This window comes from Pantherophis guttatus, chromosome 2 (genome assembly GCF_059756535.1).
Source record: "Pantherophis guttatus breed Tessera chromosome 2, ASM5975653v1, whole genome shotgun sequence".
Taxonomy (NCBI): Eukaryota; Metazoa; Chordata; class Lepidosauria; order Squamata; family Colubridae; genus Pantherophis; species Pantherophis guttatus.
In genome coordinates this window covers 76,177,726-76,191,042 of record NC_142064.1, presented here as the reverse complement: position 1 = coordinate 76,191,042, position 13,317 = coordinate 76,177,726, and positions in this window count along the sequence as shown.

Below are 13,317 nucleotides of genomic sequence, written 5' to 3'. Positions count from 1 at the left end.
TAAGGAGCTGCAAGCTGAAATAACAGACTGACCAATCAAACAAGGCCGGCCAGTAGACAGTGCTTCTTTTTATTGTTGCTATTTCTATGATGACCCCCATTTATCATATTTTATGCATGAGTGTTATCTGGCCTAATACCTTCATAAATCCTACGAATATCTGCATAGGCTTTCATTGGTTACTACAGTGTCTGAATCAGCGGACTCAGTCCCTGGAGAAATGATAAACCACCAATCTTGATATTTCTGATTCTAAAGGAGGACCAATAAACAAAAATGGATCTTTGTCTTGATTCATGTTGTACTTGTCTGTATTTTTTGTAATGCTAATTTATATTTTCTCTTACTGTAAAGTACAAAACTTCTCATGAGTTGTATTCCCATTGTGGCATGCAAGGATCTTTGGCAGATATGTATCTGAATTAACCCCTTATTAAACTTGGAATGGGACAATTGGCCAAGGCCACCTGGCCATGGCCGCTTCCCCCCGCCTCAGCTGACCCACTGTGAGCGTTCATCCTCAGCTGCCTCTCCACCGGTGTTCTTCCTCTTCCATTGGCCCCCCCATCTCTCCTCCCCTGCTCCCTTCTCCCAGGTGAGTCACCAAGGCACCCTTGTCCCCAGCCGATTCACTGCACGGGACAACTAGTTGCGTCTCCCGGCGGCCAATCCATGCGCTGACGGGTGCACTCACAGCAATCCTATAAAATGGCTTTAGGACAAATATTATTGTTCAATCCAAGGTTGTTCAATGAGTTTCTGGGGTCCACATTACTTTGAACCCAGGTCTACTGAAAGATGCTTGATCATTTTGACCATGATCATGTTAAAAATTGTCCAGAGTCTGTTCATTGCTGAAGTAAAGATGCTAAATAGGATGACAGAGGAAAAAGAGAAAAATTAGTGCCAGAGCAAATTATCATCCTGGGAAGTTCCAGGCTGTCAAGACTGAACCTGATTAAATTAACCATTCTTTTGCTAAAGCCACATCTGATGTAATAAGATGAGGAGAGCCACTGATATATACCCCAAATTGATTATCTTTGGAATGAGCCAAGATGGAATGCTTGCAAGATCTCATAAAAATAAGCTTTGTAGCTGAATGTTGCAGGCTGCATGCTGGCAGAAGATTTGTTGCCAAATGCTGACTGAAATTTTTTGGACCTTCCCCCCCCCCTCCACTGGATAGGATAGGAGTCAAATCTGACTGGTCGCAATAATGACCAAATAAAGTAACTATGAACTACTAGGAAAGGAGTTCATGCCAAGACCAATCCCATTTGATGGGACTTAATTGTAAAGGAGACAGATCAAATAACCACTTGTATTATTCCAACCCCATTATCAGGACCTCAGCATGCCCTACACATAACCAAGGTCAGCATAACCCTACATAAACATTTCTACAAACTTCTTAGTTTCTTGATACTGTATTTGGAATATCCTCCAGCCAGTTGCCAAAACAGGACCCATTGACTATAATTCAATAGCAGTTTTTGTTATTGTAATTTTAAAAGCTACTGAGCATTTTTGTAGTCTTCTTATTTATTGAACGTAATACTTTTGTTTTTAACTGAAGGAAGGATTTGCAATATATAAACAGTTGCAAGAGTGTTTGTCTCACTAACTACTACTAGTCCTACAGGTTTGTGAGCTACACACTGCAATAAGATTCTCATTTTACTTTGGGTGTACTAATTTTTTCAAGCATCAAATTTTTAAACTTTTGATCATTACATAAAGGGGCATTGGCAGATTTTCATACAAGTAATTTATTATTATTTAATTTACCATTGATGCAGTTAGCATTTGTGAAGCTTTTAAAGCATTCTACATATAGAATCTTGCTATAATCTTGATGACAATCATATAAAATAGGATGGATTTTTTTTTAAGCTGGGGGGGGGGACTTTGACCACAAATGTCACACTATGAGCTGGACTTTAAAAAGTGGGTGATGGTGAGGTAGATATACAAGTGTTTCCAGAGAAAAAATGAATGCTTAAATTAAAAACTCCTAAAATATGGGGGAAAAGGCATGCCGTTTAGAATTGAAGAGAAGAAAAGACAAGTATGTTTTAAATGCCACCGGAAGTCATAAAAATATTCCCCACAAAGAAATGAACTGCTGTGGAAAACAAGATAACACAGTAGGCTTATTGTTATATTACAGATAGTAGAGAGATTACTACCTATCTAAGCAAGTGGGTTAAATTCTGAGAACTTTCCTTCTTTCAGGTCAGCATCAAATTATATGTGATGTGCAAGCACCTGTTACACCAGAGGTGGGTTTCAGCAGGTTCTGTAGTGGAAATTTTTTTTTTATTGCAAAAGTTTTACAATTACATTTTCACCCCATTTCCCCCCCATCCCACCCCCCACGCCCCACCCTAACCCCCCCAACCCCCCCAACCCTCCCCCCTGACTTCCACAAAATATAATCCCATCAAAATCCCCTTTTTATAAAACTTGAACCCCTCAGACCCCCTTAAAAAATTTTTTGTCTTCACAGTTTTCATACATTTCTATTTTTATATAATACTTTCAATGAAAAACTATTTGGTACTTTCTAATTTGATATTTGTTCTGCACATAATCTATCCATTTTTTCCATTCCCATTCATAAGTCTCTTGTGAGCGATCTTTTAAATATGCTGAAATCTTCGCCATCTCGGCAAAACTGGCCATCTTCAAAGTCCATTCTTCGATAGTGGGTAAAGCTTCATTTTTCCAATATTTACCTATCAATAATCTCACTGCAGTTATCATGTACAATATCAACTTAATTTCATCCTGTGTAAAACCCTTTACTATACCCAATAAAAACAATTGTGGAGAGAATGGAATTTTTTTCTTCAAAATATTCTGCATAACCCACCATATTTTTATCCAAAAAGCCTTAACTTTCTTACAATTCCACCAAACATGATAATATGTAGCATCTAAACAATCACATCTCCAACATTTTGGCTGAACATTAGGATACATACAGGATAATTTCTTGGGATCTAAATGCCATCTGTAAAACATCTTATAAAAATTTTCCCTCAAATTCTGCGATTGCGTAAATTTAACATTCTGAACCCATATTTTCTCCCATGTTTCCAACATTACTGGTTCTGCAAAATTCTGTGCCCATTTAATCATGCAATCTTTAACCAATTCAGTTTCTGAGTCCCTTTCTAACAAAACATTATATAGCCTTTTGATATGCATTGGACCTTTCTCTTTTATATGTCTAACCAACTCTTCCTCATGCAACATAATACCAGTTTTTTGGTCCTCTTTCCATCTCAATTGCAATTGATTATATTGTAGCCAGGTTAAATTAATCCCTTCAGCCAACAGTGTCTGTAGTGTCTTCAGCTGCCATCTGCCCGCATCTGTAAAAAGTACCTCTTTATATAAAAACCCCCCGAGTGACATTATATTTGTATTCCACAAAGTATGACCAAGATCCAGCCATAGCGGTATTTTATAATCCCATTTGAATCGGTGCTTCATCCAAACTCTCATCAAAGAGTTTCTAAGTATATGGCTTTTAAATACTTTGTCGACTTTGTTTTCATAAAACAAGTAAGCGTGCCAACCAAATTCGAGATCAAAACTTTCTATATTCAATATTCCAGTCTTTTTCCTTCCAAACCAATCGCTTGCTTGAGTCAAAGCTGCTGCTTCATAATATAACTGTAGGTTTGGAAGTTTGAGACCTCCCCTTTCCGGAACATCTTGCATAATTTTCAATTTCACTCTCGGTTTTTTCTCGTTCCAGACAAACTTATTCACTCCAGTTTGCCACTCTTTCAGTTGTTTATCACTTTTAAGCACCGGAATCATTTGGAACAAAAAAAGAAATCTTGGCAAAATGTTCATCTTCACTGCTGCTATTCTTCCAAGTAAAGAAAGCTGCAGTTTTTTCCATGTCTCCATATCTTTTTGTACCTCTCGCCACAACACCTCATAATTATTCTGAAACAATTTCATGTTTGATTCTGCAACCTGAACTCCTAAATATTTAACCTTTGAAACAATCTCAAAACCTGCCCTCTTTTCAAGTTCATGTTTTCGATCTTGTGTCATATTTTTGACTATCATTTTAGTTTTTTTCTGGTTCAGTCTAAATCCTGATACTGTACCATAATCTTTTATAATGTCTTTCATCAGGATTATTGATTCCACCGGCTGTGTTAGGGTAACAACCAGATCATCTGCAAATGCCCTTATTCTGTAATCTTCTTGCCTTATCACTATACCCTTCAAGCTGGTCGAGTCCCTTATTATATTCAACAAGACTTCTAATGTTAAAATAAATAACAAAGGGGATAACGGACAACCTTGTCTTGTACCTTTTTCAATTTTAAAGTCTGTTGTCAAACTTCCATTAATAATAATCTGTGCCTTTTGCTCTTGGTAAATTGTTGAAACCGCCAATATAAATTGATCCCCCAAATCCATTTTTTCCAAAGTCTTTAATAGAAAATTCCAATCCACTCTATCAAAGGCTTTCTCCGCATCCAAAAAAGCCAGCACTGCAGGGATCTGTTTATTCTTCTCAAGATATTCCAATAAATCTATCACTTGCCTTACATTGTCCTTCATGTATCTACCCTCTATAAATCCCGCTTGATCATCATGAATCACCTCTTTAATTACTGGCATCAACCTGTTGGCTAATACTTTTGCATAAATTTTGTAGTCATTATTCAGAAGAGATATTGTAGTGGAAATTTTGAGTAATTCGGAGAACTAGTAGTAAAAATTCTGACTGGCCCCGCCCCCATCTATTCTCTGCCTCCCAAGTCCCAGCTGATTGGGAGGAAATGTGGATTTTGCAGTAACTTTCCTTGGATTGGAGAGGGAATGGAGATTTTACAGTATCCTTCCCCTGCCCATGCCCACCAAGCCACACCCACCAAGCCATGCCATGCCCATCAAGCCACACCCACAGAACCATAGTAAAACAATTTGAAACCCACCACTGTGTTACACATGCATTAGCAGGTTCAGTTTATGGTCACTCACAGACTTAGAACTCTGGAAAATAGCACACTCGAATCACTTTCAATTGACCACTGAAGTACAACCTGTACATGGAGACCGAGTGAATTTAAAGTAACAGCAAAACTTTACTTCTTACAATGTACATTCGCTCTTTCTCACACATGTGCACACACACCTATCTTTGGCCTTCTCAACTAGGCTGGCAGGCACTAGCCAGAGGGTTGGAAGCCATCAATCCAGATCTAAAGATGACTCAAAGAGTGGGCTTTTATCTCTCAAAGTCCTTGCTTGCTTTGTTGATTGACAAGATTGGCAGCTACTCTTGCCTTGTTAATTTAATTTACAATTAATTTAATTTACGGTTAATTTAATTGTTAATTTACAAGTCTCATAGTTATTGATGGGATTTCCCATGAGCTCAGGCCCAACTTCTTTTGTCTGGTTCAGGTGACATTATTCCTTTGTTCCTTAATGACTTGGTTCTTCTTATCTATCTCCTGAAGGTATATTTTAGATAGAATTCCTGGCTTTTTGTCCAGCCTGCTTACATGGCAGCTTCATCTTTATGTATTGCAGCTTTGGCCTAGTCTCATAAAAACCCTAGTATCTGTTTAATTGGTAAAATGCTGAGGATGGTAGTGTGATACAGATTGCTGGAAAGAAAGCCTACCTTTCAATCTGCAGTAATTTCCTTACTTAAATCACATTTTCCCAGAAGCTTCTGTTAGCTTCGAAGGGAGAGATAAAAATTTAGGAACTCAGTTCAACATTAAGCACAATGAATAAATTACATCTATTACAAGCTTAATTCTGAGTAAAGGTCCATAAACTTATATATAATTTTGCAGTCTTTGAGGTGCTTTCCTTTGAGGAAGTATTGAAGATTGTGGAATATTACTGAAGATTATGGAATCTGCTCTGTAAATATGCATTGGCCACTCTGCATGTCTCTTGCTAGATTTATGGATCTGCAACTACTGCCAATTTTGGAAGGGGATGTCAAGAGGAAAGCACTTCAGATCACTTTCCTGTTTCTGAATTTATCTATTGAAAATGATCTTAGCTACGGTAGAGGAAAAAGGGTAGATTTATCCCCTCTCTCTCTCTCCCTCCCTCTCCCTCTCTCTCTCTCTCTCTCTCTCTCTCTTTCTTTCTTTCTTTCATACTAAATTTATATGCTGCCCATGTCCCTATCGAAGTGACTCTGGGCTTACGACATTATGTCCTTTAACTGCTCCTATAACAATAGCAATAGCACTTAGACTTATATACCATTTCACAGTGCTTTTACAGCCCTCTCTAAACAGTTTACAGAGTGAACATATTGCTCCCAACAATCTGGGTCCTCATTTTACCAACCTCGGAAGGATGGAAGGTGGAGTCAACCTTGAGCTGGTGAAATTTGAACTGCCAAACTGCAGCTGGCAGTCAGCTGAAGTAGCCTGCAGTGCTACTCTCTAACCACCGCACTACCTCGGCTCTTATTATCCTGTGTTGATGTCACCTGGGTTATACACCAACTTAATAAAATGCTTTCCAGACACAAATGGGAAGATGGTTTGGCAGCGAATTTCCAGGGATTTAGTCCAGAATACTGGCTACTGCCTCTTTGCCCCCCTAGATCAGTTTTTCTGTTAGGCATGAGCAACCAGACCCACACGTGAGGAATTTAAACTAGCTACTTTATTGTTCTATTGCCTATTTCACAGAAATCTTTCCAGATTGGCAATTTGCCCCTGACAAAGACTAGATAAGATTCAACGACATTCAAGGTGGGTCTGACCTTGTCCTCTTGTGTCTACCTACAATTCCAGACTATCCCCAGTTTGAGCACTCCTCCCGAATGGGACGGCTTCTCTCTGACAGTTTCTCTCCAACAGTTTCTCAATCTTAAATTGTGTGGACTTCATATCCCAGAATTCTTAAGGTTGCTGAGGTTGGGAAACACATTTTAAAGTTGCTGAGGTTGAGAAACACTGTCTTAGACAGTTCCCACACTGCTGTGCCCTTCCAAATTTCTGTGCCAGGAAAGCAATTGCTGGAACTGTTCTTTCTGTGGCCAAATCTTTTGAGATGTATATGCATTTATATAATATACTTTATTAGATACACAAACAAATGTATGGCACACAGAGTGAAATAAAATACCTAAGTATGAAGTTAAAGCATGAACATGCATATATAATACACAACAGGCAGATTCAAAATGAAATTCCTTTCTTGCATTTTCTCAATTTTCCTCAATAACGTCTGCTGCAGCTTGTATTGATCAATCAATTTTATTTTGGTCATAGACCACCTTAGTACAAATAGCATAGCAATTTTGCTAAAATAGAAATAAAAAGTCAAAAAGTTGATGAAATAAAATAAGGTCAAGATACAATTATTAATTGTATTATTAAAACAGAAAAGAATCCTATACAATTACAATTATTTTTACAAATAATCAGATAGCTATAAAAGGCCATAAATAATAGCAGAATCTATAAAACACTACAAGAATGTATACTAAATTATCTTAAATCTAAGATTTGCTGAAGCCCTGCTAGGATTGTTGGAATTAAAACTATGTTTCAGCCAATTATAACAAAAAAATATCAAAAATAAAGCATAGTATAACTTGCTCCTGGGAAAGAAAGCTATGGCAAATCTAGATAGCATACTAAAAAGCAGAGACATCACTCTGCCAACAAAAGTGCGTATAGTCAAGGCCCTGTTTTTCCCAGTTGCAATGTATGTCTATGAAAGTTGGACCATAAGAAAGACTGAGCATCAAAGAATTGAGGCCTTTGAACTATGGTGCTGGAGAAGACTCCTGCGAGTTCCTTGGACTGCAAGGCGATCAAACCGGTCAGTCTGGAGGAGATCAACCCTGACTGCTCTTTAGAAGGCCAGATCCTGAAGATGAAACTCAAATACTAATGAGAAGGAAGGACTCACTGGAGAAGAACCTAATGCTGGGAACGATTGAGGGCAAAAGAAGAATGGGACGACAGAGAATGAGGTGGCTGGATGGAGTCACTGAAGCAGTAGGTGTGAGCTTAAATGGACTCCAGAGGATGGTAGAGGACAGGAAAGCCTGGAGGAATGTTGTCCATTGGGTCACAATGGGTCAGACATGACTTCGCAACTAACAACAACAAGAAGTATGTATATATTTAAAAGGAGAAGAGGAAGAGAATGGAAGAAGGACATTGGGGAAAACAGGAAGAGAAAATATTTTAAGTTATGGAAGTCTAGATAAGACTTAATAAGAGCTGCTGCAGCTTGTATTACAAATCTTTGTCAGCAGTGTAGTGATTACACACTTAGCTGTAACCCAGAGTTTTACTGTTTTGAAATCTAGCAGGGACAGTTTTTAATTACTATTTTTTAAATTCCTGAGTTATCCACTGTACCACTTTTTCTTTTTTTAAATAAGTCCACTAGCACATCATTTCAGAGTTATTCCAGTCACCTTTCTACTTCAAGTGAATCCAAAACAGTAAAATTATCTATTGGTGGACTTATTTCTTTTAGGGGGGAAAAGTCTGTTGTATCCAGGGTGGTATTCACTTACTTTTCCTACTGGTTCACAAATGCGAGCTCGCGCATCCAGGTGAACCCCTGTCCACGCATGCACCTGGCCTTCAGCGCATGTGCTTTGCTGGGGCGTGCACCTTCCACGCATGCGCCCCGCCTCAAAAACATGCCTAAATAGGATGGCATAAAGCTGGGGCGGGTAGGTGGGTGGGCAGGCCCACCCTTGATTTCTTCTACTGCTTTGGGCAAACTTGTCCGAACCGGCTGAATACTACCTCTGGTTGTATCATTATCAACTTTCTGCTTTCTGCTAAATTTTGAACGAGGTATATTCTGCAAGTGTTATAGCCACTGTGCTACTAAGAAAGATCTGTGAACAGATCATATTGAAGTAAAGCTGGAAAAAAAAATAAGTGAGGGGTAATTTTTTTTGCCTCTGTATAGTAGCTTCAAAAGTACTTTTGAAGAAAGTAAAACACAGCAGGAAAACTGAAGAGCAACATTTGAGAAGATAAAAACCAGAAAACACTACTTTACTTTCAGCTTGGAGTAGGAAATTACAGACGCAAACATTCATTTACAGTATGCCAGGATCAAGGAAAGAATGACAACATTTTCTCCTGCCCTCCAGACATTTGGGTGGGTTGGTTTCACATACTTGCAATGGGGCAACTTGGGAGTGCAGATATTCCCTAAGTCTATTTTTCCTTGCAATAATACTCTCAAGGTCACATGCATGTCACTTGGGTTGGGTACATAGCACAAAGAAAAACAAATAAACTCTTTGGACTCTGTTGAAATTGCTCTCTCTGTAATCAGGTGACCTAAATTCCACATTGTGTGTACCATTTATCCTAGATGCTACCTTTTCTATAAGACCTCTGCTTTCTTTAGGGGCTTCTAAGATTTCTAGTTTAAGCACCTCAGTTGGGCTGTAATCTTAGTGTTTGGATAGCAGTCTAGATTGGACCTTCAATCTAGATTGGACCTTCAAATTATCCTTGGTGCAAATGATCCATTGAGGCCAATGAAGTATTATTGCCAGTGCAAATGCATGCATGATGTGCTAATTTGGAATGGAAGCACAGTGAGGTGGGGTAAAATGTAAATATCTCCTTGATCCCATGATATGATCCTAACCTGGATTACCATCTGGTAATGTTCAGTAAAGAAAACAACATAGAATCCTTCATTCAGTACTTCTCTCATTCAGAAAATAATAAATGTGATATGCTTCTCTCTGGTGTTTCATTAAGGGCAAGATTATCAGTGGTTCTGTAATCAAGGCAAGCCCAGTGCCAATTTATAGGAAGAAAAAAATCTATAAACCACCTACATCATTAACATTTACCATTATTAACCCATTGCCACGGTGGCTCAGTGGTTAGAATGTAGCACTGTAGGCTACTTCTGCTGACTGCCGGCTGCCTGCAATTTGGCAGTTCAAATCTCACCAGGCTCAAGGTTGATTCTGTTGCAATATTTTCAGGATCAGACTCAATAAAGATAATAGGAGTTAGAGCTTTAAATATATTTCTTTTTAATTATGATAGGCATTCTATATTCACTGAATATTCAAGGTAGAAGCAACGAGAATGGTGAGGGTGGCTCCTTATATATACAAGGGGTGGAGCTAGGAATGGGAGTGGTAAGTTATGAATACATTAAAGTCCAAAGAATAAGTTAACCTCTGATGTTCCATATATACATTATTTACACATTGGAGAATAAGGCATTTACATCTGACAAATCCCCCTCTAAATGCCGGTTCGTTACACAACACCAATTACATTCTGATTCAGGACAATATAATACATATAATTTAGAAGTTAAATATTTGTGTTGTTTAGAAGGTAAGGGTTTTGTTAATATGTCAGCTAATTGTTCAGAAGTATCGCAATGTATTGCTTTAATGAATCCGTCTTGAGACAGTTGTCTCACATGCTTAAACTTTATATCAATATGCCTGGACCTTTGTCCAATTGCATCGGATCTGGATATTTCAATGGCCGCTTTATTGTCTTCATGCATAATAAATGGTAAGGTGGGTTTCTTCCAAACATCAGTGATCAGATCATTGAACCATACAAGGTTATTTGCAGCTTTGGACAAACAAACATATTCCGCTTCTGTAGTAGAAGTGGCTACTAGTTCTTGTTTACCAGTATACCAGTAAACTGGACAATCATTCAATAGAAAAACATAACCAGAAGTACTCTTTCTGCATGATGTATCACCAGCCCAATCTGCATCAGCATAACAAGTAATTTTTGGTTCTCTGTCATTATTGGGTTCCAACATTAAACAAAAATCTAATGTACCCTTCAGATATCTTAGAATTCTTTTGACAGCTTCCCAATGATACAAGGTTGGTTTACTAACATATCTTGACAATAGATTGAGAGGTAATGCAATATCTGGCCTAGTCCAATTAGATATATAAAGGAGTGAACCTATAACTGATCTGTAAAATGTGTTGTCTTTAAACTCAGGGGAAGATTCATCAGTGTTTCTAAGAAAATCAGTTTGCATAGGGGTGTCACAGGTTTTAGCATTATTTAAGTTACATTTGTTTAGGAGTTCGATGATTTTATCTTTCTGTGTAAGTTTGAATCCCCTTTTAGTTTTGTTAATTTGCACACCAAGGTATTTATTCACTTTACCCAGAGATTTCAGTGAGAAGTGTTCATTTAACTTATTTACAAAGATTTCCCTGCTCTCTTTATGCTTTCCAATGTATAAAATATCGTCCACGTAAATTAATACAAATTCAATATGATCATTACTCTTTTTTACAAAGAAACAGTTATCAGCAGTGGTGGCGTTGAAATCCATGGTCTTAAGTACTTTTACCAAGCAATCGTACCATCTTTTGCCGGATTGCTTTAATCCGTACAGACTCTTATTTAATAACCAAATTTCGTTCTTATTAGTGTATTGACTGTGTGGTGCTCTTACATATATTTCCTTATCTAATTTTGCATGTAAGTATGCGGTCTGTATGTCATATTGGAATACGTCCAGATTGAGTGCAGATGCTACTACAAGGGCTGTTTTGACACTCTCTGTTCTCACTGTGGGTGAATATGTATCAGTATAGTCTTCTGGATATTTTTGTGCATAGCCTTGTGCAACTAGTCTAGCCTTGTATAAGGTATTGCCTCCTTCTAAGTTCTTAATTTTATAAATCCACCTGGTACCTATAATTGTTTTATCCTTAGGTGCGATCGCAGGTGTGAATACATTTAATCCTTGTAAACTTTCCATCTCTTTTTCCATAGCTAGTTCCCATTTTTCTCTTTCTTCATGTGGAAGTTTCAATACTTCTTCATATGTATTAGGTGTTATTTGTTCTCTATTCATATGCATTATGTAATCTTTGTATTTATTTGGTATTTGGTTTCTATTGTTTCTAATAGTTCTTTCAGGCTTGCTATGGTTATCATGCAAATATCTAGCTTCCTTTTTTGTTAATGTGTCTGTCTTTATTTTATGCTGACTATTAGTCCAAGTTTTGGTTTTGTTCTTACTTTTGTTAATATTTTGATTTTCTGTTGTTTCTTCCTCGCAAGATATCGTATCTTTACATTTATTAGGAAATATTTCATTAAGGTGCAATTTTGACCAATTGGCCTGTTCATGGAACACAGCTGTTCTGGATACTATAAATTTGTTATTACTATCAATAAATCTGTACCCTTTGGTTCCAGTTTCGTATCCCATGAATCTTAATCTCCTGGATACGTTTTCTCCCTTTCTCCTCAATTGTTTAGGTATGTGTACGTCTGCAGTGACTCCAAATATGTGCATGTGTGATAATTTGGGTTTTCTATTGTACATCACCTCATATGGTGTCTTATTCACAATACTGGACCAGGTTCTATTTTGAGTGTAATTCGAATAATGTAATGCCTCTGACCAAAATTGTTTGCCTAAACCAGCATCCTCTAATGTGCACCTAATCATGGTTTGTAGTGTGGAATTTTTCCTCTCTGCAACTCCATTTTGAAATGCAGAAAAAGGATTGGACGTGAAATGTAACATTCCTCTATCCTTTAACCATTGGGAGAATTCTTTAGACATGAACTCACATCCCCTATCTGTCATAATTTGCTTTATTCTGATATTATGTTGTGTTTCTATACGTTTGTAGAATTCCTTAAATTTCTGAAATGTTTCATCCTTGTGCTTTAATGTGTAAACAAAACCATATCGGCTGTAGTCATCCACTATTGTTAGGAAGTAACGTTTTCTATAGGTAATTGAGGGACTTAATGGACCAACTAAGTCCATGTGTACCAAATCAAAAATACTGTTAGTTGATCTGTTAGATTTTTTTGGTCTGGGACTGGTTTTTAGTTTGGTGGACTTACATACTGAGCATTCCAAATAATTTTCACAATTTTTTATTTTGACACCTTCTGCGTGTTCAGTCATTTTTTGTACTACAGGAAAGCTTGCATGTCCTAACTTCCTGTGTAAGATGTGAGCACACTCATCATGAATTGGTTTACCTATTTTTGGTTTCTTTTCCTTGTATGTGTTTTTGTGATCATGAGTTATTCTACACTCATCATTGTCACTGTTACTGACATTTTCATCATCTGCTTCAATACAATCTTCCATATTTGAATCAATGTTATGTAAACATCTTTCTTTAGTTATCAGATAGGGTAGACCTCCTTTTATCATTACAGTACCTACATTTGTTTTGTTCTTTTCTATAGTTGCTTTCCCCTTTGAGAAAACTATATTGATATCAGATTCTCTGCTTAATTTTATGGCACTTAGTAT